Below are 24331 nucleotides of genomic sequence, written 5' to 3'. Positions count from 1 at the left end.
AATCGGAACTCGAACCCGGGAACCTGTTAGTTTTCCATCGATATTTTACTACCAGGTCACGTTGGCATCACGGCTTTCGGGTGAAAGAATAACTATTTAAAGTTTTAAGCTTTAAAATCTTTGAATTCTAAAGCCTATTGTTGCATTGAAAAGTAATATATGCACTCTGTTTCGAAAATTTAAAACTGTATAAACTAGCTTGTGGAATTTATTCTAATTTATAAAAAGGAAAGAAATTTCTTGAGCTTTATACCTCAATTGTTGTATTTTGAACTTAATGACATGCAACGTTGAATTTGATATATCCATAAGTTACAAATGAAAAATCAATGTAGTAATCAAGTAGTAATCAAGTAACAATGTAGTAATCATGTAACAAAGTGTGCTGAAAAAATTATGTAGAATGATTTGTTCAATGCATATTTAAGAATTCTAATCATTTTGCCTCATGTTATAAATGGCTTTCTTAAAAGAAAGCGTTCTTAATAAGACTTTTTAGCGAATGATAAGAGAATTAATATCTTGGAATTTATATCGTTTGCGTACTGTCCCTTTAATTAAGAATTATAAATCCAGAAAATGCCATTCTTTATGTGACTTTTTGTAAATTTCTTTTAACTTCGCAAATAAGCTTTTTTCTAGATTTTATTAAATAATTGCTTATTTATAATTATTCAATAATATTTTAGCTCATTTTTTTCATATTGTTGAAATAGTGTGCTCTTTCAATCCAATGAGGGGATAACAAATACCGAACTCGAAATGTCCTCATATAAATATCAAACTCTGTATGTAATAGATCCATAAATTTCTGGGATATTCGCTGTATATTATGTGTAATAAAGTTTTATCATTCGCGCTTCTATTTTAAGAATTTTCCTTATTAAAAAACTTTTAAGCGGGGGACGACACGAATTCATCTCTTTGCTTTTGTTTTGTTGTCTCATAATGTCTCAGAATAGGAAAATACTGCTTCTTCATTTTCATCATCATTTATTAAATAAAGTAAGGCTAACGACGCATCTTTGAAAAACTCGGGCACTTCTTTCCCAGAGGGCGCTTCCGTCGGCCACTTGTTAGGCGCAAGTGCATTCTGTTCTATGGAGCGGAGCTTTGAGGAATAAGCTGCGATAAGGGGCGTCTGCCTATACCCTCTTCGCATCTCTTCCCCCTTTTTAACAAAAATTCTTCACAAATTTATGCAGGTATTATCTTGGAAGAAAATTAGAACCACATGTTCCTGGTTTCATTGAGGTGTTTAGAACACTTGTTTTTTAAATCTTAGATTGCCTCTTTGAAAAGAACTCTAACAGGTTATGAAAGTTGCGCAAATTTTGTTTTCTTGAAAACAATTTTTTTTATCCTTGTAGTGGTATTCGTTTTAATACAAGCGCTAACTCATCTTGGAGATAGGTAAGAGTTTCTTTTGTTTGTTTTATATCTGATTTTTTTAGTCTTGTAAAATGTTGTTAGCAGTATTGAATAGAAAGAAAATGTTGCGAAATGAAACATTTTTTTTCTAGTTTTCATGTAAAAATAATTATATAGAGAATACTCTAAAAAAATTTGAAGAAACTGATTTTACAGAAAAGTATGACATGTATTCAAAAGAGATATATTTTTTTCTTATCAAATGAAAATAACTAGCTTTAAGAAGTGGTGATAATTTGTTAAGCTTTTTATTCGGATCTTAGAATTTTTTTAGCTTTTTTTAAATTGTTATTTAGAAAAATGTCATGGTTAATGAAGAAATACTGCAAGAATGAAACTAACTATTGAGGTTTTGAGAATTCAGATACTAAATTTCATTTATACAATAAAGAAATCAGATGTTTGTACTTATCTGAATGGATTAAATTAGAAATTTTTAAAACAAGTTATATCATACAAATTTACATATAATAAGCAATTAATCATTCATTAATTTCATAAATTTTGCATGAAATTAATAATGGCTCGAAAGTTTAAAGAATTTAAGATCAAGCGGTCATCAAAATTTAAAGAATAGGATTAGAGAAATAAATCTAAATTTTAAGTTTATTAAAAAAAATCGAATCAAATATATCTGATGTTATATTCATGTCTTATAAATATTATTCTTGCAAATAACTATTATAAATGAATTACTCCTATTTAGTAAAAATATAAATTTCATATTTTTTGATAATGATTCCAATGAATGAAATATTTTTTAAAGCTTTTTATCTCTTATGTAGTTTGGATTTTTCTATAGAAGATTTGTTTGACTTTTTCTAAAACATTGTTAGTTTATTTATGTTGGTAGATGAAACTCTAATTCTTGTTCCAAAATAATATTCAAATTATGATCTATATGGCATGTAGATAAATTAAATTCTTTTAAAACTGCTTCGAAAGATATTCAAATTTTCTATTCTAGGAAAAAAACCCTGTAAGATTTTATTTCCTAACTTATTAAAAATAATGAGAAGCCTTTAAAAATTTATTATATAAGATATAAAGCATAATAATATTTATTTAAAATTTATTTTATCTGTGATCAATTTGTCCAAGGAATTCTAATTTATCTAATTAAAATAAACCTATCTCATTTAATAAGCAAGTACTTGTATCTATTAAATTTAACTTTTTAAATTTTTTTCATCGCTAAATTCTGAAACATTTTAAGAAATATGGAAAACTCTCTATTTAACATTATTGAATTTGATACACACAATATGTTTTAAGCTTCATGCTTAGTATTAAAAATATTCGATATGTTTTTTAATGATAATGAAGTAGAATATAATGATATATGATGAATTTTATTTTTTATTTGGAATTTACATATTTAAATGAGGATTTCGCTTTCTAAACATGCTTATTAACAAAAACCGGAACACAAAAAAGCAATAATAAAAAATAGGCAGAAGATAGGAATTAATAATCATAAAACTGTTCAAAATACTTTAAAACATCGTATGCGTTTTTGACGAGTAAATAGAATGTCTATGATCAAAATTTAATTTCATTCTTACAAGCTTAAAATTTCATTTAATTAAAGCAGTAGTCTAAATGCTTTTGATCTCAAAAATATGAAAAAAAAAGATTATTTCGTATTATATTTCATCGCTTATTTAATAATTTTTTTATATTAATTGTGATTTTTTGGAAATATTAATGAAATATTACATATTAAAGGGATCTTTATAGTAAATAGAATATTTGTGAAAAAAATTAAATTTCATTCTTAGAGATTTGAAATTTTATTTAATTGCAGCTATAAATTCTTTTGATCTTAAAAGAATAAAAGTAGATTCTTTTATGTTATATTCCAGTGCTTATTTAATATTCTTTTCATTTTAATTGTGACTTTTTTTTTTGAATAACGAAAACTGCATATTGAATAGACCTTAAATATCAACATTTTCATTATAAAAATTAAATTTAGATTTTAGCTTTACTATATGAGTATGATTAGCTGATATAAGCTTAGAATTTCTTTTTTCAATAATGGAACGAAAATCTCATTTTGAAATAAATCATACTGGAAAGTGTTTGAAATTCTCGAAAAAGTTGTTTTGTCAAACTCTTCAAAATTTCTACAAGCGTCATATATAATGCAGTTTAAACAGGACACTTTGTTAGAAAATTAGAAGGTTTTGAATTAAATGATACAGAAATATTAATAAATAAAAATAATGAGGTTTTAAATCAAATTTTTGTAATAAAACTTCAATCTTCTCTCTTTAGAACATATAGTAGTTTATTGAATATAGTTATGCGTTTCGTTTCAGAATAAAGAAGAGGTTTCCTTGTCTTTATAATTTGATTTCATTAATTTATCATAATATTACAAGTCTACATCAATTGTGATTTAAAAATGTAAAAAAAAATCACATTTTATTCTGTTTGAAAATTATGAACTGAAATTTATTTTTAAACATATAAATCTCACTTTTCTGATAATAAAGGCGATAAAATAGAAGTTTAGGATGTGAAGTAAAAGAATAACAACTGTTATTTTCAGCAGAATTAATCATTATAATCAATTTATCTGAATAATAATCAATAAATAATCAATTTGTTAAACACAGTAAAAAATTTAATTGGACGTTTAATTTTTTTATTAATACCCTAATAACCTATATAAATAATAAATGAATGAAACTGGAAATTCATAAGTGAGTGTACTAACAAAATTTCTTAAATTTTAGTAATAAAATATTGCGTAAATTTATAAATTGTCTCTGTGTTACAAAAATCCCTTCTTAAGAATAAAATTTCTTCAAATTTTAATAATAAGGTTAAAATAGAAATATATGAATCATTTGAAAACTTAATTCCAGAACAAAACTCCTTCAGACTTTGCTGACATTGCCATAAAGCATAAACCAAGTTTTACAGAAGAAGTGTTTCGCAATAATAGATTCAATACTTTATTTTTTTATTAATTAAAAAATTATTTTACTTTGTGTAAAAAAATTATTTTATCTTCGTGTGTCAAGTCTCGCTGAATGAAAGTAATACGGTCGTTTTTTCTTATTTTTTTTATTTTCCTGTAAATTACCATTCATTAACGGTTAATTAAATTTTGTATCATTCTTAAAAGTTATTTAGAGCTAATGCAAAAAATTTGCTTTCGCAGGTTTTAAAAATCGTTTTGTCAGCAATTTTTTAAGCTCTAAAAGTCGTTTGGTGCAACTGATGTTTCCGATTTAATTATATGTATATATGCGCAGGTGAAAAAATCATTGTGCGCTTTATACTAATTTATATAAAAATAGTTTAAATTAGAGATATTACATATATATTTGAAAATATGCATTTACTTACATGATGTGTAATATTAATTGCATGCGCAATGTTACGGTATTCAAAGGAAATATTAGAAAAGAATAAACCTTGTTTACATTATTAATATGAAAATATAAATAAAGCAATGAGTAAGCATAAAAATGCCGTGAGATGTATTATATTAAAGAAAAATGAAAAAATCGATTTCACTTGTTTTTCATCGCTTATGTTAGAAATATTGCGATATTACCAAGTAATAAAGATTTTAAGCCACAAACATTGCAGAAATTTTTTTATTGTATATAAATATTCTTTATATAAAATACAATATTATTACCTTTGTTTAAAATTCAAATATAGAAAGAATATTAGTTCGAAGAATAAGATATTATTTCTCTGATGAATATAAATTGACGTTATTTTTAAATTTTCACCATTTCTAAAAGAATTTAGAATCCTTAATGTTATCTTATATATGATATTAAGTATGGTAGAAATTACAAAAAAATATTAAGGGTAGTAGAATTTTTTGAAACAACTTTTTTTTTATAAAGAACTCATGAAATTTTTTCAGAAATTTTGCTATGGATTAATTCTTAAGATATCTACGAACAATTTCTATTTAATCTTCATAATAAGCTAAATAGTTAGTCGCAAGTTTAAATTAAATCTAGGTAAAAATTGAAAAAAAAAAAATCTTTTAGAATTTTTATTTCTTTAATATTTATTATTTATTTAGTGGCAACATATAGGACTAAAAAATTAGAAATTAATTTGAAACATAGAGAAACGTGAAATTCTATTTAAACACTGTTTAAATTATTATACCGAAAATTTGAAATAGAATCACATTTAGTTATTAAATTCGATAAAAATAACTTGTTTATGATTTTATGGAAGAAATAAGGTAAAAAAGAAATGTATCCTTTTTTCACGAACTAAGTTTCTTAGGTGTATTTCCAAGAATATTAAGAAGTATATAAAAAAGATCTAAACAACACAATGAAACAATTATCAGATAAATAAACACCGGTTTTTCTTGAAATGTTAGAGGGCGGTGGAATTTAACATTCAGTTTTCACTATGACACAATAGACAGTAAAAGTTTTATGAGCTTTGAATGTGTGTAATTTTGTTTGTTTGCTTGACAGGTGAAATAAAAATTTATTTTATTTGAATCAACAAATAATTTGAGGTCGGCAGACAAATTACATAAAAAAATTGAGACTCATTCGATTCATCTTCTGAACTTCAAGTGCATTGAATAAATAAATTGTTCAAAAAACTATAAAAAAACTATAATTATTAAAAAATAGCTTTTCAGTTTTAATAAAGAACGTAGGTCTAAATTTAACAAATAGAAGTAATACCTTTTATATGACGTCAATTGTAATTGACATTATATAAAAGTAAGAAGATGCAAATACTGTTATCTTTTAAAGCAAGCGAAACATTTTTTTAACATTTTTAAACACACTTTTAAATACGTCTAATAATTTATTAATGTTTGTGCACTATTTAAATATTAAAAAAAATTATTATTAATTCTAAAATAGGTATAATGGTATTAAAATGCGTTGCTATTTCTTAAAAAAGCAATACCTTAAATTTGTATAGAAAAATTACGTAAACAATAGAATATAATTTAATAGCGAATGGAAATTTTAATAAGGATTAACACAAACAATTTATTTTACAACAAGGGTTTTAACAATTTATTTTACTGAGAGCAGAATTTTGAAAAGAAGCATTGTCCATAAAATGGATATTTGATGTTTATTCTGGAAATGGGTGAAAGAATTTTGATATGATTGGAAACTCCTGAAAAATATCTAACAACTACAACTTGAAAAGATAGTAGGCTGTGTAGAAATTTGTGCATTGTTTTATATAAAATCTAATCACATGAAACGTTTAAAAATCTTACAAATATTATCATTATAATGTAATTCATATAAAAAAGAATTTTTGATATTAGTTGCAAGAAATTTAGGAAAAAAAAAGATCAAAACTAGGGGAAACTAGTACATCGAATTTTTGTTTCGTTGCACAAGTATTATGAATTTATTAGCTTTGTTAGAATAATTTTCATCAATAAAAATTCAATTCGTGAGAAATAACTGTAGACATTCTACTTTAGAATACTTATTAGATGCGTTATGGTACCAGTAACGTCCTTTTTGTTTTAAATAGATAGAAAAGAGATACCTAAAAATTGCCCTTCGGCTTCGGAATTCGAGGATCGCGATTTCAAGACCGGACTTCAAAAAACTATCGCATATTAGTATCTGATTTCTTTTCAATGTCTACTAATTAATAATTACCATTATTACGGTGAGGATGAATATATAGAGCATACTGAATTGAAATTTGTCTCCGTATTTCTGACTCCATTTTAAAATTAAAATATTCTTCCGCAACTAGTCAAAGTGGTAATTTTAAATGGGGCACTCATTCAGTTTTTTCATAAATAACTAAATATTTTCGGAAAATTAAAAAAAAGTATGAATTTAAAGAAATGTTTTAGCAATATGCTTTTGAATCCATGATAAGATTTGGCAATAAATTAATATCTATACATCTGAAAGAATACATAAAATTTTAAGATTTCTAGATCTCCAATGCGAAGTGAAATAGGGGATGAGATGCAGCTTGTATGCAAAAGCTATAGAAAGGATTAAAATCAGTTCTGGTATGATTATTGTCATGAATATGCTAAATTCAGAAAAAGAACGAGGCTTATATTTTAATTAATAAATGGGAAATAATATTACTGCTTCGCACATTTAAAAACAATTTTTTTAAAGCATTTACAATAAATTTTCTCTTAAGAGGAAATGTGAAATTAAAAAAAACTAAATGTTTACTTGTGTTAACAGGTGCATTTGATATTCTTGTTCAACAATTGCAATCACAATTTCTTCACTCCACCAAATTCGTTCAACAACTGCAATCACAATTGTTTTTTACTTCATCAAATTCGTTCAAAAATTGCAAACACAATTTCTTCACTTAGCCATATTCTAATAGATTTGCGTCTGCGTCTAGGTTTCCTTGCAAACGCCTACAATTTCTTCAAAACTCAAAAAATCATTCACTAAAAGTCTTTAATAGCAATAAGACCTAAATTCAAACTTTCTTGAGTTTGGTGAGTGTTACTTGCTGATAAAGTTCATTTCTACTAAAGTTATTGGCTGATGCAAAAATGCTTCATGCACAATTATATAATTGAACAAATTAAAAAATGTTATGTTTTACAGAATTTATTTTCACCGCAAAGTCATTTTATCCGTATCGGCTAAAAAACCTGTTTTTCTTACACTGAAATTAAAACTACTTACTTTGAAGAGTATATGTGTAAAATTAGTTTGTTATTGAAGCCATAAATTTAGCACGGAACCAACTCCATTAAAAAACCTGTTTAATTTGGATCTTACTACATTTCAAAACCTAACATCATTAAACGGAGATGGATTCATTATTTAAAATAACTTTTTACATATTTTTAATTTTTTTATATGTGAAATAAACATAGAGAATTCTTCGTTATCGTTGAAAACTTAGACAGTGATGTTTTAATAAATTTAGGCATTTTAAAACTCTTAGAATTAAAAAACACACACAATTTTTTGTATCATTCTTGTATGATTTATTTATACAAGGCTTTAAATTCAAAACAAACTAAATGAATGGAATTTGGCATATGGTACTTATACACAAATTATAGAACTGATTTAAAATTTGAACCAAATCTATGAAAAAAAACTATTTCTTATTATTCAGAAAAATGATTTTTTTTCACTAAACATTTAGAATAAAATTACATAATATCACAAAAATAAGAGTTTCTAGATGAATAAAATTCATTTATAGACCAAAACTTTTTTTACCTGTGTTAAATTTTAGACATGAAATCATTCGAAAGTAGCCTTTCTTTAAATTATATTTTCAACTTTCTTCAGCCTAATATGAAAAACAATAAAGAAAAATTTTCCTGATGCTCAAATTTGCAATTTCTATATTATATTTATTTTACTATGTTTTGCCATTCATAGAAAAGAATAAACATTATTTATCGATACCATTTTTTCCATGAAAGTTTTGATTCAACCAAAATAAATAATATTTTACATTTGTTTCTATGAAATTGGCTGTGGTAATTCAGTATTCCTCGGCATGAAATTTTAATTTTTTTTTACTAATTAAAGATTAAGGATTTATTTAACTGTCGCAAACGATATAATTGAAAACTATTTACATCAGGACCTGGCAGTTTTTAACACGTCACTAAAGAGATATTTTTTAAACATTTTTCAATGCAAAAGATTATCTTATATAAAATTTTATATAATGTAAAATCCTATCATCTGCAACCAAATAAGAAAGATCAATGAAACAAAGAATTTAATGTCTCTTAAAATCTCGAAAAGTTACAGTTGTCTCAAACCATTTTTGAAAAGGACTTTAAAGTACTTTCGTCCGTTAAAAATTACAAAAATTTTCAACAGAAAGTATTCAAGTTAAGAAATTAAACGATAAGAAAATTGATAATTAAGAATGCATTTCGGATATTAAAACAAATTTTTCTGACATAAATTTTGAACAGATATCATTATATATAACTTGATAAAGGATCTTATTTAGCTGAAGTTTACAAAAAAGGTAAAATATATAATTCAAAATTTTTTTCTTCAATAAATAAAACTTTTTTTAATCGTGCGACTTATTGTCCACACTTTTAAATCAAATAACGGATTCTGTATGTGGTTATTAGCCACATAGACCAAGAAATGAAACAATAACAGAAATATTAAATATTCTTATAGGAATGAAATAATCAAAATTAAATTATTACTAATATGAAGCAGTAATATAGGAACATTAAGTATATTTATAGCCAAGGCCACACATGTATTACATTATGTATTACCTAATATTATGATTTTTTTTTAATTTCTTCCAAATTTTATGACTGAACTTGAAATCTACCCTTATTCACCGCATTTTATATTAATTTTTTACATTAATAAAACTTTATGAAATGAAATTTTTGAAATTGAAGATGAAATAACCTATAAAGTTTAACTTTAAAATAGATGCACGTAAGAAAAAAAATCTTTTAATTTGCAAGAAAATTTTGCATTACAATATTTTGTTCGTTGATAGCTATTCATCATTTAATTAAACTTCATTTTCTCATATTTGTCTTTCAAATTTTGAACTCGTGAAAACATTTTCTGTGGTGGAAAAAAAGTTTTAAACCCATTTCTATCTTCTGTAGAATTGTACATATACAATACGAGGAAATCAGGACTGAAGGAAATTAAAGTTCTTTAAACAAGTTTTTTTCCTTTCGACATAACGAAAAATAGTGTGTAGATTTCTCTTGCCTTTTTCAGAAGACTGAAAGGGCTAAAAAATAAATTATATTAGATTGTTAGTGCTGATTGTTTTTAAGTATTGTCTGCAGAATCTAAAAATAATAAGTCAATTCATGTACTAAAAACAGCGTGAGTACTGCTGTTTCACAGTTTATAAAGCGAATCGCCAGGGACAAGGCTTATAAATTTTCATAAACAAAGGGAAGAACAATATATTAAACAGATTTTACTAAATTTTTATTTTCCATTTATTAGGTAAAAGCTAACTTACTAAAACTTTTAAAAATGAAGTAAAAAATATAATGTTTGGTGTCACAAATCATGATTTTATAAATAATGTAATCTCATATAAATGATATTCGTTTCAGATAGTTTACGATATTCTAGAAAATCATAACTAATTATTATGCAAAAACAATTAGCGGAATTTTCAACAATATATATATATATATATATATATATAAAGCTTATGAAAAATATATTAAACTATGATCTATTAGTAATAATAATTTTTAATATATATAATTACGATATGCTAGAAAATCATAATTAATTATTATGCAAAAACAATTAGCGGAATTTTCAACAATATATATATATATATATATATATATATATATATATATATATATATATATATATATATATATATATATATATATATATATATATATATATATATATATATATATATATATATATATATATATATAAAGCTTATGAAAAATATATTCAACTATGATCTATTAGTAATAATAATTTTTAATACATATAAAATCAAATTTCTGAAATTATAATATTTTTAAAGATCTTAATTAAAGTTTCTAAAGTTTGTTTTTAAAAAGTAATTTTTTTTCCATCTATGCTGTATTTTTATTTTAATCTATAATTTAACAATTTCTTTATTTTTCATTGTTTTGCCGTACCTGAGCAAATTTTTATAAACGAGAATGAGAAATGCAAGTAAATGGAAAACTTACATTTTGAAATTTAGTTTTAATTAAAATAAATTGAAAATCAGTAATTTTTTCAATTAAATTTTTCTTTAAGACTAGCTTGTATCAGTTCAAAAATATTATTTTTATAAGCTAATAATTAAATTATTCAAAATTAATTAGAAAATTAAATTTCAGTTACATTGCACAAGAAATGCACATTCAAAAAAAATATTTGCTGAAGCTATTTAAAAAGGAACGCAAATTTTTCATCACAACTTATTTGTGAAGTTAAATTTTGATTGCAAGTATAAGAAAAATTCAAAAAAATTATTATAAGTATAATTTAAATAGAAATCGATTCATTACATGGAAGCCTATTTCTATGCTTTCATAATCAGCAATGGAGAAAAAAGAAAGCAATTTTTTTTTTAAATCAAACAATTTGTATCTCTTTGCATTAATGAAATGTATTATCGTAAAATAAGTTTAAAAATATCTTTAAAAATTAATTAAAATAACAATGCAGTAATTTATTTGGTATATTAGAAAATATAATTTTTTTATTAATAGTTCTTTTAGGCACACATATGCAATACAGGGAAAAAAAGAAATAAGAAAAAAAAATGAATTAAAAATGAAAACAGTTTGAATTTCTTTACAATACTAAAATGTATTATCGTAAAATAAATTTAAAAATATATTTAAAAATTAATTAAAATAAATAAGCAACAATTAATTTTATATAATAGGAAATATAATTTTTTTGAATTATAGGGTGATAAAAACTTATTTTTGTATTGTAATATTTTCTGAAGTTTTTGCCGAAAGATGTTGAAATTTTGTTCAATTTTGATTAAAATTTCAAAAACAATTATCTGCAAAGTGTATATTTTCGCTTCTAAAGTTATCTGTGCTGAAATTGTTAGCTATTAGTCTAACGATCTGCCTGGCGTCCATATGTACACGAAACATGCACGTACACACACACACACACACACGCACACACACATGCATGTACACACACGCGCGAGCGCTTGCACACATGTACACGATTCTCTTTCATTTAGAGTAAAGATATTACCGAAAAGTTCTGATAACCATAAACAATGAAGACATTCAGAAATCGCAGAAAGTTGAATGCATGTTATTTCCTTGTGAATGCTTGTTATTTCTTTTTGTAAGCGATACAAAATGAAACTTAGAATATTTAAGAAATACGAAAAGAAATCTAGTCACTTAATATGTTTTCTGAATGAAATGAACTCTTTTAAAAATCGTACCAATATTCAAAATAATTTTTTTTATTCTTTAAAGTTCTGATGTACTTTTTCACTCGTAATTTTGTTAAAGGCCTTTTTATGTTTGTAGAAACTGGTGAAATATATAAATTATTGCTCAAGGTTAAACCTCTTTATTTTAGGATCGAAACCAAATTTATTTCTTCTCGTTCTGCTGTTTTCTCCTAAATAATTATTTTCTACATCAATTTGCGCATCGTCGCTCTATTTATTGCCGTGCTTGCAATCTTCTGCTAAAATTTATTAAATTTTGACATAAATCTTCGAGTGCGATAAGAGTTGGAACATAAATTTTGCGTTAATTAACCATAACGACCAGCATTTGAAGCGTGTCGTGGGTATTAATTATTCTGCCTTATCTTCAAATTTCGTTGATTAATAAAAAAGTAGCAAAAAAATTAATAATATTTAGAAAGTTCTAATTTGTTTCATCCAAAATAAATATGATCTTAAATTGAAAAATCGGGCCAGTAGATTATGCGTAGATTGGAAAACGTTCAAGAACATAAAAGCTGAATAAATATCGCACGAAACTGACAAAACATTCGAAATGTGCCCCGCTTTTACACTTAACATTTAGCATTTTCATATACAGTTAAAATATTTTATGTTTATAATTTCATTTTATAATAACATTTAAATGGGGTAACAGGGTACGGAGTGTTTGGGCATCATCTTCTTTGTATGTCTTTCTTACGTTTTGGCAAAATATGGATTGTAGAATTGTCTAAACTTTTTGTTGCTAATTCTAAACTTGTCTAACCTCAAAAATCTCTACTAATAATAAATAGGAATGTGAATGTGTGCAGGTGCTCTACCGAATAGACCGTTAGATTTAGAGCTACCAAATGTTTCATAGATGTACTTTGGAAAGTAAAAATATGTACCACACTGCTACTTTTTGAAAAGTATTTAATTAATTATAGATTATGTGAAATTTCGAAGTTCTTTCATTATTTTTTAAAATTTAATATAGAAAAAAATAATTTTTACAGCATCTAAAAATTTGAAGAAAAAAAATTCAGCTATATAAATTTAATAGCAGTGTTATTTCTAAAATATTTTTGATGAATTACAATATTTTACAACAATGTATTTGACTTAGAATCATAACAACTTGTACTAACTTACAATGTTTGAAAAGAGTATGATATATTTTAGCTTTTATTAAATACAATTTATTACAAATTCATCATTGAAAATTATTATATTTGCATTTTTTTTCTCCACAAACGCATACATGCGCATACTTATGTACGTGAGTATAAAATAATTGAAAAAACATTACATGAAATTAAAAAAAAAAACTTCCTCATAATAAACCAGCTGAGAGTATCTAAGGCAATCTCTATCAACTATTGTTGTAAAAATTAGCATCTTTTTCATGTATAACTGCAGTAAAAGACATTGATTTTTTAAAATTTTCAGTCATAAAATTATTATTTATTAAATAATGAAAAAAACTCAGATCAAAAAATTATTTTTGTCATACAGTATATTTTCTATCATTTTAGAATTGGATGGCCGATTATTATAACGAAATGAGAAAAAGGGCCCTGACTACATAGCACAAATTAATTTTTATTCTTAAAAATGCTAGTTTCCAAAAGGTTTAAATTTAAGGTGTAAAAGTGCACTGAACATTTTTTATATACAGTAATACCTATCTTAGCGAACACCTTCCATAAGGAATGATTAGCATAATGAGCAAAACAATGTGTAAAAAAATGGTTCTTGACGAGCGATGTTTCGCTGAACGATTGACGAGTAATCGTCATAGTGTCACATGCGGGATTGGACTTTCAGTATCAAGATTTCAGGTATCAGTATATGTTGAGCATTCATTTCAAGAGATTTCTTATTTCTATGCGGAAATGATTTTCTTGGATAACGATGTCAAACACGACTTTGAGAGAGTTGAGAAAATGCTCCTGAATCCTTAATGAGAGAGATTGTGCCTCTGGTCAAGATTGTGTGTTAAAGATGGATAACGATAACACAGATGAGCTGGTGGGAGAATATATCAAGATTACAGAATAGTTTATAGAGATGTGTTCTCCGTCACAGCAAAAAATTACAGATGAGATTTCGGAGATGAGAGAAAAGGAGATAGCAGCCTCAATAGATCAACAAACTTCCAGTGAAGGACTGGGGATGCTGAAAGCTTAAGATTTTATTGCATCGTACTTTGACAATCATCCAAATCAGGTTGTAGCCATGCTTTCTATAAATTCATTTAGCGATAGTGCTATGTTTCATTTTCGTCAAATTTTGAAATGTAGCAAAAGGCACATGCCATTAGACAATATTCTTGTAGAAAAATGCATGTGTTATAAATGATTATAAATTGGAATGGGGTTTTTTTGGGGGGGGCGATGAAATGCATTGTCCTTTTTAGCATGGGTTCCTATCTAAAATATTGTTTCGCTTGGCGAGTGTCTACGAGCAATATCCAGGAACTAATTGCCGTTAAACGAGATTTCATTGAATATTACATTAGTATAAAAGTAATTATTAATTATAGAAATCTAATGTATTAATAATGTTCGCTTATAATATGGAAAATACAGAATACGGAAATTATAAGTACCTGATACCTTTAAGCCCCTAATCAATTTGTGATGCAAAATGGATGTTCTCTAACAATAATTTTATATTGGTGTAATTTCTTACAATTCTAAAGAAGAATTATGTATATAGTTTCTTACGTTAAAAAACAAAATAACATATTCATTGTATCAGTATATAGATTTCAATTATATTCTTCATAATGAATTATTTGTTATAAGGCTTAAAACAACAGACGTTATTTTATAACCACCTTATATATAATCAAGATTTGAAAAATATATATTCTGTATATTGCTTTACATACAGATTTATATATAATGCAATACATAGAATATATATATGCATTTATTCGAAATACATGCTTTCTCATTACGATTTTTTTTATTTAAATGATGCAAGCAAATGCTTTGTCAAAGATGTGGAAATTATATCTGTGGTCAACCTATTCGAACAAAGATATGAGTCGGGTCAAAAACTCTTATATGCGATGCATGTGGATATCTATTTTTAAAATACAATCTTAATCAACCTATTCGCTGATGTTTTGTCATTTTAATGAAACAATACCTTAACATTGGCCTTGTTTGTTTATATGCTGTTTAAATTGTTTTAAAAATCATTTACTTCAAGTAATATATCCTCATAATTCGTAAAGGGAACCATATCAGATGATGTTCTAATCATCTGCCAGAACTTCAAAATAATCAGAACAGTGTTGAAACAGCCAATGTAATTGTGTAAAAGTGGGCGTTAATACATAATAAACTAAACTAAATATTCTCGTAAGATTCTAATATAATTCAATGCATTTCATAGCTCTGAAACCTGTCACCAAATTTGACATGAGAAAGATTAATTCGATTTAATTTTTTGGTTTTTCAAGCTGATGTCTGTTGGCAACAGGGTTTGCTGTCATTAAGCCATGTGCTTGACGGTACCTGAAGCGACAACCAATCTTCAGGTCTCAAGACTGAGACACTTTGAAAATGCCTCAGGTATCGTCTTGCCAAGTTTGTAAGATGACGTTTGAGCTATAGTTATAACAGATTAAACGTGAATCCCTTCCACTTTCGTGATATAATTTAAAGAAAAGGTGACACAAACTGCAGTTTCGCAACAACAAAACTTTAGGCTTTGGCTTGAGGTCGCTTTATTTCAAAATTGAATTGGGCCTTAAGAGAAAAAATTGTTTATTTTATCTGAGCAAAAGAAGGAAAGGGGAAAAAACGAACTATACGAATCAAGGAGTTATTAAATGCTTCATTCATAAATATGGAATTCAAATTCATCTTCAGTTTTTAATTCAATGTATTCAGTTCAATGAATTTAGTTGTTGTAAAGTGTTGTACCATTCTCTTTGTGTGATGTAATTTTTTCTCCAATGTCGAAAATACCTTTATCCCAGAGTTCATTTTTTTGGAAATATTTCTCCGATTGTTTCCGTAACAATGAAAAACCATATCATTAAAACATTTTAGTATTCATTCTAACCATTGATTATGTATAGGGTATTTTTTTAATATAAAAATCATAATATAGCAGTTTTTTTGCATTTAAAAATCTACTTTAATAATTTGTGTTGCTTTATACACAAATTTATATCGAATTTCCGAAATATGATACATAACCTTTTCTTTCCAATCTAGTATTAAATAAAGTAATGCTTTCTAATTTCGAGAAAAGAAATACACTTTTTAGGCTACTGTTTCGATAATTTTAATGATGATAATATCTTTATGAAATAAGAATATTAGATATAATAAGCACAATTGTGAAAAAAATAATATTCCAGATAATTATTCACTAGTGTGACACAAAATCTTGATATGACTTTTTATCAGATACCCTATCCCCTCCGATTTAGCTCGTTTCTAGAACTTTCTTCCTTTCTAAGAAAACAAAGGCATCGTACAACATTCCAATTTAATAATTGCTATTAATAGAATTAAAATCAGGAATTACCCTAAATTATTTCATAATACAGAATGTGCCCAAGTAGGTTTAGGAATTAAAGAAAATAAATTTTTATTCACAATAAATAAATCAGAGGTGCAATCAGTGAGATATATTTTGGGACAATTTATATGAGATGCAGCATGCGAATATTAACCAAACATAAAAAGAGTAGATGTATGTCAAAAAAAAAAAAAAAAAAGAGAGAGAATGAAAGTGAAAAAACCGATGGGATATGTGGAAAAATTTTAAGAATGAATGTAATCTTCACAAATAATAAAGATGAATGTGTATGTGTTGAAGCTCTACAAGCTAAACCGTTTCAGCTTCAGCTACCAAATTTGGCACTCGTATACCTTGAAGGTTAGATTGCTCACCATCTTTTTTTTTTTTTTTTTTTTTTTGAAATTTTGTTTGGAATTTAGTTCAATTTGGTCCATGTATATCTTAGATGGCGAGAATGTTCATTGTCTCTTTTTTTGAAATTTTGAAATTCGCATTCTACAAATTCTAGAAATGCGCATCTTCTACAATTCTTTTTTTTTTAAATTCAAACTATCAAATGACTTCTTCAGTCCAATTATTCCATTATTTTCAAAATAATGTCACGTGCTCTCTTCAACTTTTTCATATAGCCAGAGCACTATTGGCACTGTTTCGTGCATATATAAGAATTAGTATAGTACAGTGACGACATTAGAGGGCTCATCTTGGCACTTTTCGCCAGCCTATTCGATTAGATCTAAAGTTTGATACAGATTTGCAATTCTGTTGTGAAACGAAATTTCCTTGATAAAGTTCATTGCCTTTTTGAGTTATGATATTCATACACATAAGGATAAAGAAACAGCCTTTTAATGTATTTGGTTCAAAATTTGATGCAGATAAAACTTTCTAATGATAAAATCATATGATGAGTTTTATCTATCAATCTCTATGTAAATATGATGAGTTTTATTTGTCTATCTATCTATCTTTATGTATCTATTTCTCTTTTTAGATTATAATGTTCATATAAACGCGTATGGACAGACAGACTTCCAATGAGTGGTTGCATCACACAATTGATAAAAATATTCAATTTTAGAACAAATACTGCACATGAAACTTATTTTTCTAGTTCTCTCTCTTTTTTTAGTCTAATTATGATTCACTGACAAATTTAAATATGTGTGTTTCGAATTCAAGGAGATTTAAAATATGGCAATTCATCACTAAATCGAATTCGATTTTTTTTTCAATTTCAGTCATTTCTCTTTACATAGTTTGCATAATGGGAACAATAAATATGGCATTTAATTTAGGATACATTTCATATCAACAATCTTTATTAATATCAAACTTTAAAATATATAAACAAAATACTATTATAATACAATGTTATATAAATAAAAACCCTCACTTATAAAAAATTTCTTACTAATAACTTTCTCGCTTTTCTCAGGTTAGATATATTTGGCGTTGAAATAGCATCGATTGTTCTCCTTTTGTACGTGATCGAGTTCATCCACAATGACACATCGTATCCAATAAACAATCGTTCAGAATCAAATCAACGGAATATCTTATAAACAATCATTCGCCGAGAGACCCTTGTTGTATGAAAGAACAGAAAATAAATCGAAATGTCGTTTTCTCGCCCCTCAAAAAGTTCTTCTTCACCGATATTTGAAGGGTCAGACGACTTTCCTTCTTTTCAACGGGCGTGGGTTTGACAGGTACTTGATATGGGGAGAGTGGAGTCTTTAAGTTGGAGGAAAATCATCACGTGACTATTGGCTTTTTTTTTTCCCCAACCACTCACAACTCTTCAGTTCAATATACATTTTTTTCCATCCTTCCCAGAAAATGATGTCTAGGTGAAGGTTAGTTGGCATTCCTACAACAATAAGTCTCGCCTCGCAGTAGAAAAAAATAATCGCCAAGTCTTTAGGAGTTGATAAAGTGCATATGAGAGAGCGCGTTTAGTTGGCAGAGTGGGAGGTGATATTGGCGATTATTTAGGCTCAGTTTCATCTAAAGGTCGTGTATATTCTTCAGATAATAATTTACTTATGGAATTTATATCTTTTTTTACACTAAAGCTTCTTTGATGATTCATAAAAATATATATTTCATATTTATACGAAATATTTATTTTATGTGAATATAAATATATATTATATTTATATTCATACTTGCATTTTTCTGATATATATTTCATAAAAAGGATTTAAAAAATTATTTCAAAAAGAAAGAGGTCAAATAGATAATGCTACATAATTTCACAAAACCATTAAAAATATCTCTGATATAATTAAACAAATAATTTGAGAAAAAAGAAATGTAATCAATGACAATGATGTTTATTCAATCAAGGCATATGAAACAGTGCTTCCTTAAGAAATCTGTTTTCTCAGATATCTAGTTGTGAGATTCCCATAGCGTTTTATCTTGTAAATTTTTAGAATCACAATGGTGCTTGCTTGTTTTCAAGCCCATTTCGTTCTCTAAGAACAAACGACAGAATAACTTTCATTATAAACCATTCTTCTCTTCAATATTTTTGGCTTTTCAGCCTATTCTGGAAAAAGTATAAAGGAACAAGTATTTTTAGTTTTTTAACTGACCGTATATGAGATTTAAAAACTTATATTTAAAATTAAAAAATGATTCATGCCTCATCTCAGCAACTGGCCACCTCTTTTCTAGTTCTTTGGATTTACGTTCATTACTAATATTCTTCCTCGCTCACATTGGCTGCATGATTTTACGGATCTGAGCAGTATTTCTAGTTTTCCAGCCGATAGTGTATGCGATTCTAAAACTTGTGTTTAATGTAATCAAGTAATTCGTGCTTCGTCTCGGCTCAGGTGAAAAGACAGAGATTTTTTTTTTTCCCATCATCTCTGATTAAGTTCACCGAACTCGTGTCCATTGGCCATTCTTTTTCTCACTCACTAATCACGTGACTTTTCGGAAAGTGCCTATGCAATGTCAGCAAAGAAGGGAAAATATTATAATGTGAAACGTTTTATAATAGATTGTTTATTTCTTAATTGTGTTTTATTCTTTTCACAATTGTTGTATGTAGAATTGTGATTTATTTGGGTTTCTACGATATTTTATTGTAGTGCTTCATTTGCATAGTATTGTTCTTAAGTTCAGCCTTTTTCCTTGGAATAATTTATTAATATTTTTATATATTTGTAAAAATTTTATGTAACATATTGTGTTTACAAAATGTACTAAAAGTTATTCTGTTTGGGTGGGTTTTAGAACAATGACATACAGCTGATCGATACTAGCATTTTTTTTTCTTATACGACTTAAGTTTCTCAGCCTGCTTTTTCTTTCTCGCATACGACATTGTACTTTGATGAAAAATTATCGATTGTCAGAAAGCGAAACAATCAATTTATTTATCAGTATTTCTTACAACTCTTTCTATGTACTGTCTACCAATTATTAATTTGCAACTATTATTAATTTCTAGCTACTGGCCACTGAGACCAATAAAAAGTAAAAGCCATATGGTGCCATATCATGTGAATTCGGATATAAGGGAGCAGTATTTTTTTGTCACAAATTTTTGAGTGATAAAGACACTGTGAGATGACACATTATCTTATCAGCGAAGTAATCTTTTAATTATTTCGCTACTTTTATATATGTTAAATGCATTATTTTTGAAGCAAATTTTAAATTCTTGAAGCAATTTGAAAAGCTATGCACCGTAAACCTATGATCTTTCAAAATTTCTTGATAGGAGCACACGATATAGCAACTTATTCATTTGAATCCCCTATCATGCAAATTAGGAGATAGTGCAGCCGTAACTTTTTTTAAAAAACATTCTTGAATGGTAAAGACACTTTGAGATGACACGTGGCACCGAAATCCATTAGTTACTTTGCCATTCATGTCGTTTCAGAAGAAGTGTTTCACGCAAACACCAGAAAAACTCAAATTATATTCTTTATTGGCAATCTACATAAAGAACATCTTCATAACTACAGAAAGAACAATAAGAACAATAATAATAGTATATCTATGATATAAAACCATCTATTCCTTTTCGAATGATTTTCGTATAGATTTTTTTGGTCTTGCTTTGTTTCCCCAAAAGCTTTCATTTAACTCTAATGCTGCTTCTCTATTGTTACAAACTGTGTAAATATTTCTGTAAATATTTGTATTCGTCTTGAAATATCTCAGACAGATCTAAAATACTCAGATTCTGGGGCGAAAATCGTGCAATTTAAGCGTATTTTACGTAAAAACGGCATTCCCAGTGATTTGGCGACTTGGCGACCTTTTGGCGAGATTCTTGGCGAAAAATAGATAGTTCTGGGAAATTCCATCACCAAAGCTCTTGGACCATTACTAAGCCAGATAGTCTAGAACTCTCCAGAACCTTGGCAAAAGTCCTAGATTTTCACGCCAAGTCAAGTATAAACACCACCGCCTCATTGACCATGATTATTAGTGAGTAGTGAGACTTGAGTGTTAGTCTAGTGCACAGAAGCTGTTATCTGTCTTATTTATTAGAGATCTCTTTGTTTGGAAGCTGTTTCCTGTTGCATTAGCTGAATTGGAACTGCGTCATTGTGACTCGTAACTGCTGTAATTTCCTGCTTCTGCTAGAGATTTCTACGTATAAACGTCTTGTGATTTGAGAAATGTTTAAGAGAGATTGTTTTATCAACTCTCAATCTACACTAACCCCGAAGCGCGGTACAATATTAAAATTATAGATTCCTATTTTAACACCGATACACTGTTATATAAAGAAATAACTTTGGAAAATAATCTATTGACACATTTGGACACGTTGTTATTGGAGCAAATCGTAAGTTCTTGAAGCAATTAAACATGGTCTCTCTCGAAACTATTTCATAGAATCCAAAGGATATAGCAATGCCTCTATCATTTGGTATTCATCAATGCCTCTAATTCTTAAATGATGATCGGTAAGCACCTGAAGTAATCCTGATCTCTGGAGGCATATGAGTCTACTAGAGCTTGATTCATCTTCAATGGATTCTCAGTCTTTTATGCCATTCTCTTGGCATTCTAGTGCCCTTTCGATTATATATGTATTTTAAAAGAAGCATTATAGATTATATCTGATAGCTCTAATGTATCTAGAATATATATTGCCTTCATATTCAAATTTGGCACAGAAGTTTTTGCTGAACTTTCATGTTTTAAATTTTCTTTAGTCCAATAAAGCAATTTATAGAATTATGTCTCTCTGTATGTATTTGGGACACCAGAATTTCACAATGCATTGTGACATGTGAATAAAATGTGGTCTATAAAATTGTTTTATTAATATTTTACTAAATTGTAGAATTGTGAATAAAAAGTGTACTAAAATCCATCGTGTGAAATTTTTTTTTTAAAAAAAAAAGAACAATAATCTAGCTTAATGAATTCTAGAGAATGACAAAACGCAATGTTAATCGATGTTTATTAATATTGAAGACTGTTTCTCTAGAAATAGTGCTGAATTTTCTCCCTCATAAATTTCAATTTTTAACAATACATGATTGTTGGAGGATACTAATATATTGATGAGATTTTGTAAAAGAATGGAATTGGTGTTAAATAATTAATCAAAAATTTCAATTTCAAGCAATAAATGATGTTTCGATGATACTAATATGTTGAAGAAATTTTGTAAAAGAATGGAATTGGCATTAAATAATTTCTTTTAAATCCTTTGTCATAGCACGTATTTGTCGTGACATCTAGTGAGGCTTTGAGATATCATTTCAGTTCATAGTTATTGAAAATTCATATTGTTTTTTTTTCAGCAATTTTGAAATAAAAAAATAGCAGATTCGTTTTTTAAATCAGATTTTTAATCTTAAGCAAGGAAAAAAATGTTAAATGGGACGAATAAAATTTAATAAAAGGAGGTAAAAGTTTAGATTTTTTTAAAAATCAAACTTCTAATTTTGAAAATAAAAGAATGGCAAATGCGACGAATAAGTTTGAAAAGAAGAAGTGAAAGTTAAGATATATATATTTTTTATTTCATTTTTCTGGAAATGAGACTTATAATTTTGAACAAGAAAAAAAAATGGCAAATGGAACGAATAAAGTTGAAAGTAGGAAATAAAAGTCAAGGTTTTTGTTTGTTTTAGAAATTAAACTTCTATTTTTGAACAAGAAAAAAAATGGCAAATAAAACGAGTAAAGCTGAAAGGAAAAAGTGAAAGTTAGGCTCTCTTTTCAAAAATATCTTCAACTGCACTTCTCATTTTAAGATCTACTACTGACTCTGTAAAAGAACCAGTGCATTAAAGCTGCAAGCAACAGCTGTACCCTTGATCAGGCGATCAAGAACATCCAATATCGAGATCTTGTCAAAAAACCACCGAAGAAATGATGAGAACCTTCCCTTTTATTTTAAGAGAGTGGGTGGTGAGAAATAAAATCACTTGCCGTGTAATTCTACTCCCCTTCCCCACCTTCTGAAAGAAAAGGTCAGAACAAAAAAAATTTCATTCAATTTCACCGTTATATTTTTATCGCCTCCCGGAGACCAACCACCCCATTAGTGGCAGGCGACAGTCCGATCGTTATGACGAACCCCTTCCATGAGCGAAATGACTCTTCTATCTTCTCTTCATTCCCCATCCTTTTTTATTTTTTTATTTCGTTCTGTTGTTCGGTGAGTGTGCCATTCTTTTATATGAACGATAGGCTCCGGGGACCTTTAAACGTGTAGAATAGAGACTCGTTGACTTCTTTCGCTTGGAGGGACACGTTGAAGTGCAATAATACAGAAAGATTTCTGATCTGAAAGATCTAATCTGCGTTTTGGCATGATCATGTTTTTAAGCTGGCATACTATCTCTAAATTGGGTGATGCGAAAATCCTTATGCGCTAAACATTAGAGGGAGTGTAAGGGAAGTATTACACAGGTTGATTCCAAATTCATGGTACAAACTGGGAGGGCAGGTAGAGAATGAGGATACGAATAATATTCACACTGGAAACCCAGGTCTCAATTCATTTCTTTAGTCATAAATTTCAAGGTGTGTTCATGCCAAGAATCGGTATCTCATATCTATTGACCGCCAACGTCATGCAAATGAAACACAAGCATATTTTTTTTTTTTTATTTTCTTTTATCCCGAAGCACCAAACTCGCATGTGTGAAACTCTGAGCATTCATGGGCACTTCAATTTCCATAATACAAGACAATTCAAATTCATGGTACAAACACTTGGGTAGGATGTAGAGATTAACTAAAATAATATAGATAATGGAGAATAGAGAAACATTAGAATATTATTTACGTAGGAAGTCCATATCGCAATCCATTTCTTTAATCATAAATACCAGTTGTGTCAATTCAATTTAAATAAGACGTTTTATTTCTAACTTCTACATTAGTGGAGGTATTTTGATGCAATTTTCAACAGTGGTACATTTAT

General features: G+C 27.3%; 1 protein-coding gene across 4 annotated transcripts in view; it reads left to right on the top strand.

Moving 5' to 3' along the window:
* LOC129988643 (synaptic vesicular amine transporter-like) overlaps positions 1–24331 on the top strand; it is a 157866-nt gene that overhangs the window by 38954 nt on the left and 94581 nt on the right. The window contains exon 1 of one of the 4 annotated variants that reach the window (XM_056096912.1): positions 1132–1413. The exons of the other annotated variants lie outside the window; for them this stretch is intronic. The gene's annotated coding sequence lies outside the window, so the exon portion shown is untranslated. Of the gene's footprint in view, positions 1–1131; positions 1414–24331 lie in introns of those variants that run through there. 4 annotated transcript variants of the gene reach the window in all.

This window comes from Argiope bruennichi, chromosome 10 (genome assembly GCF_947563725.1).
Source record: "Argiope bruennichi chromosome 10, qqArgBrue1.1, whole genome shotgun sequence".
Lineage (NCBI taxonomy): Eukaryota > Metazoa > Arthropoda > Arachnida > Araneae > Araneidae > Argiope > Argiope bruennichi.
The sequence above is the reverse complement of the archived record's forward strand: the minus strand, read 5'-3'. Positions and strand labels throughout refer to the sequence as shown.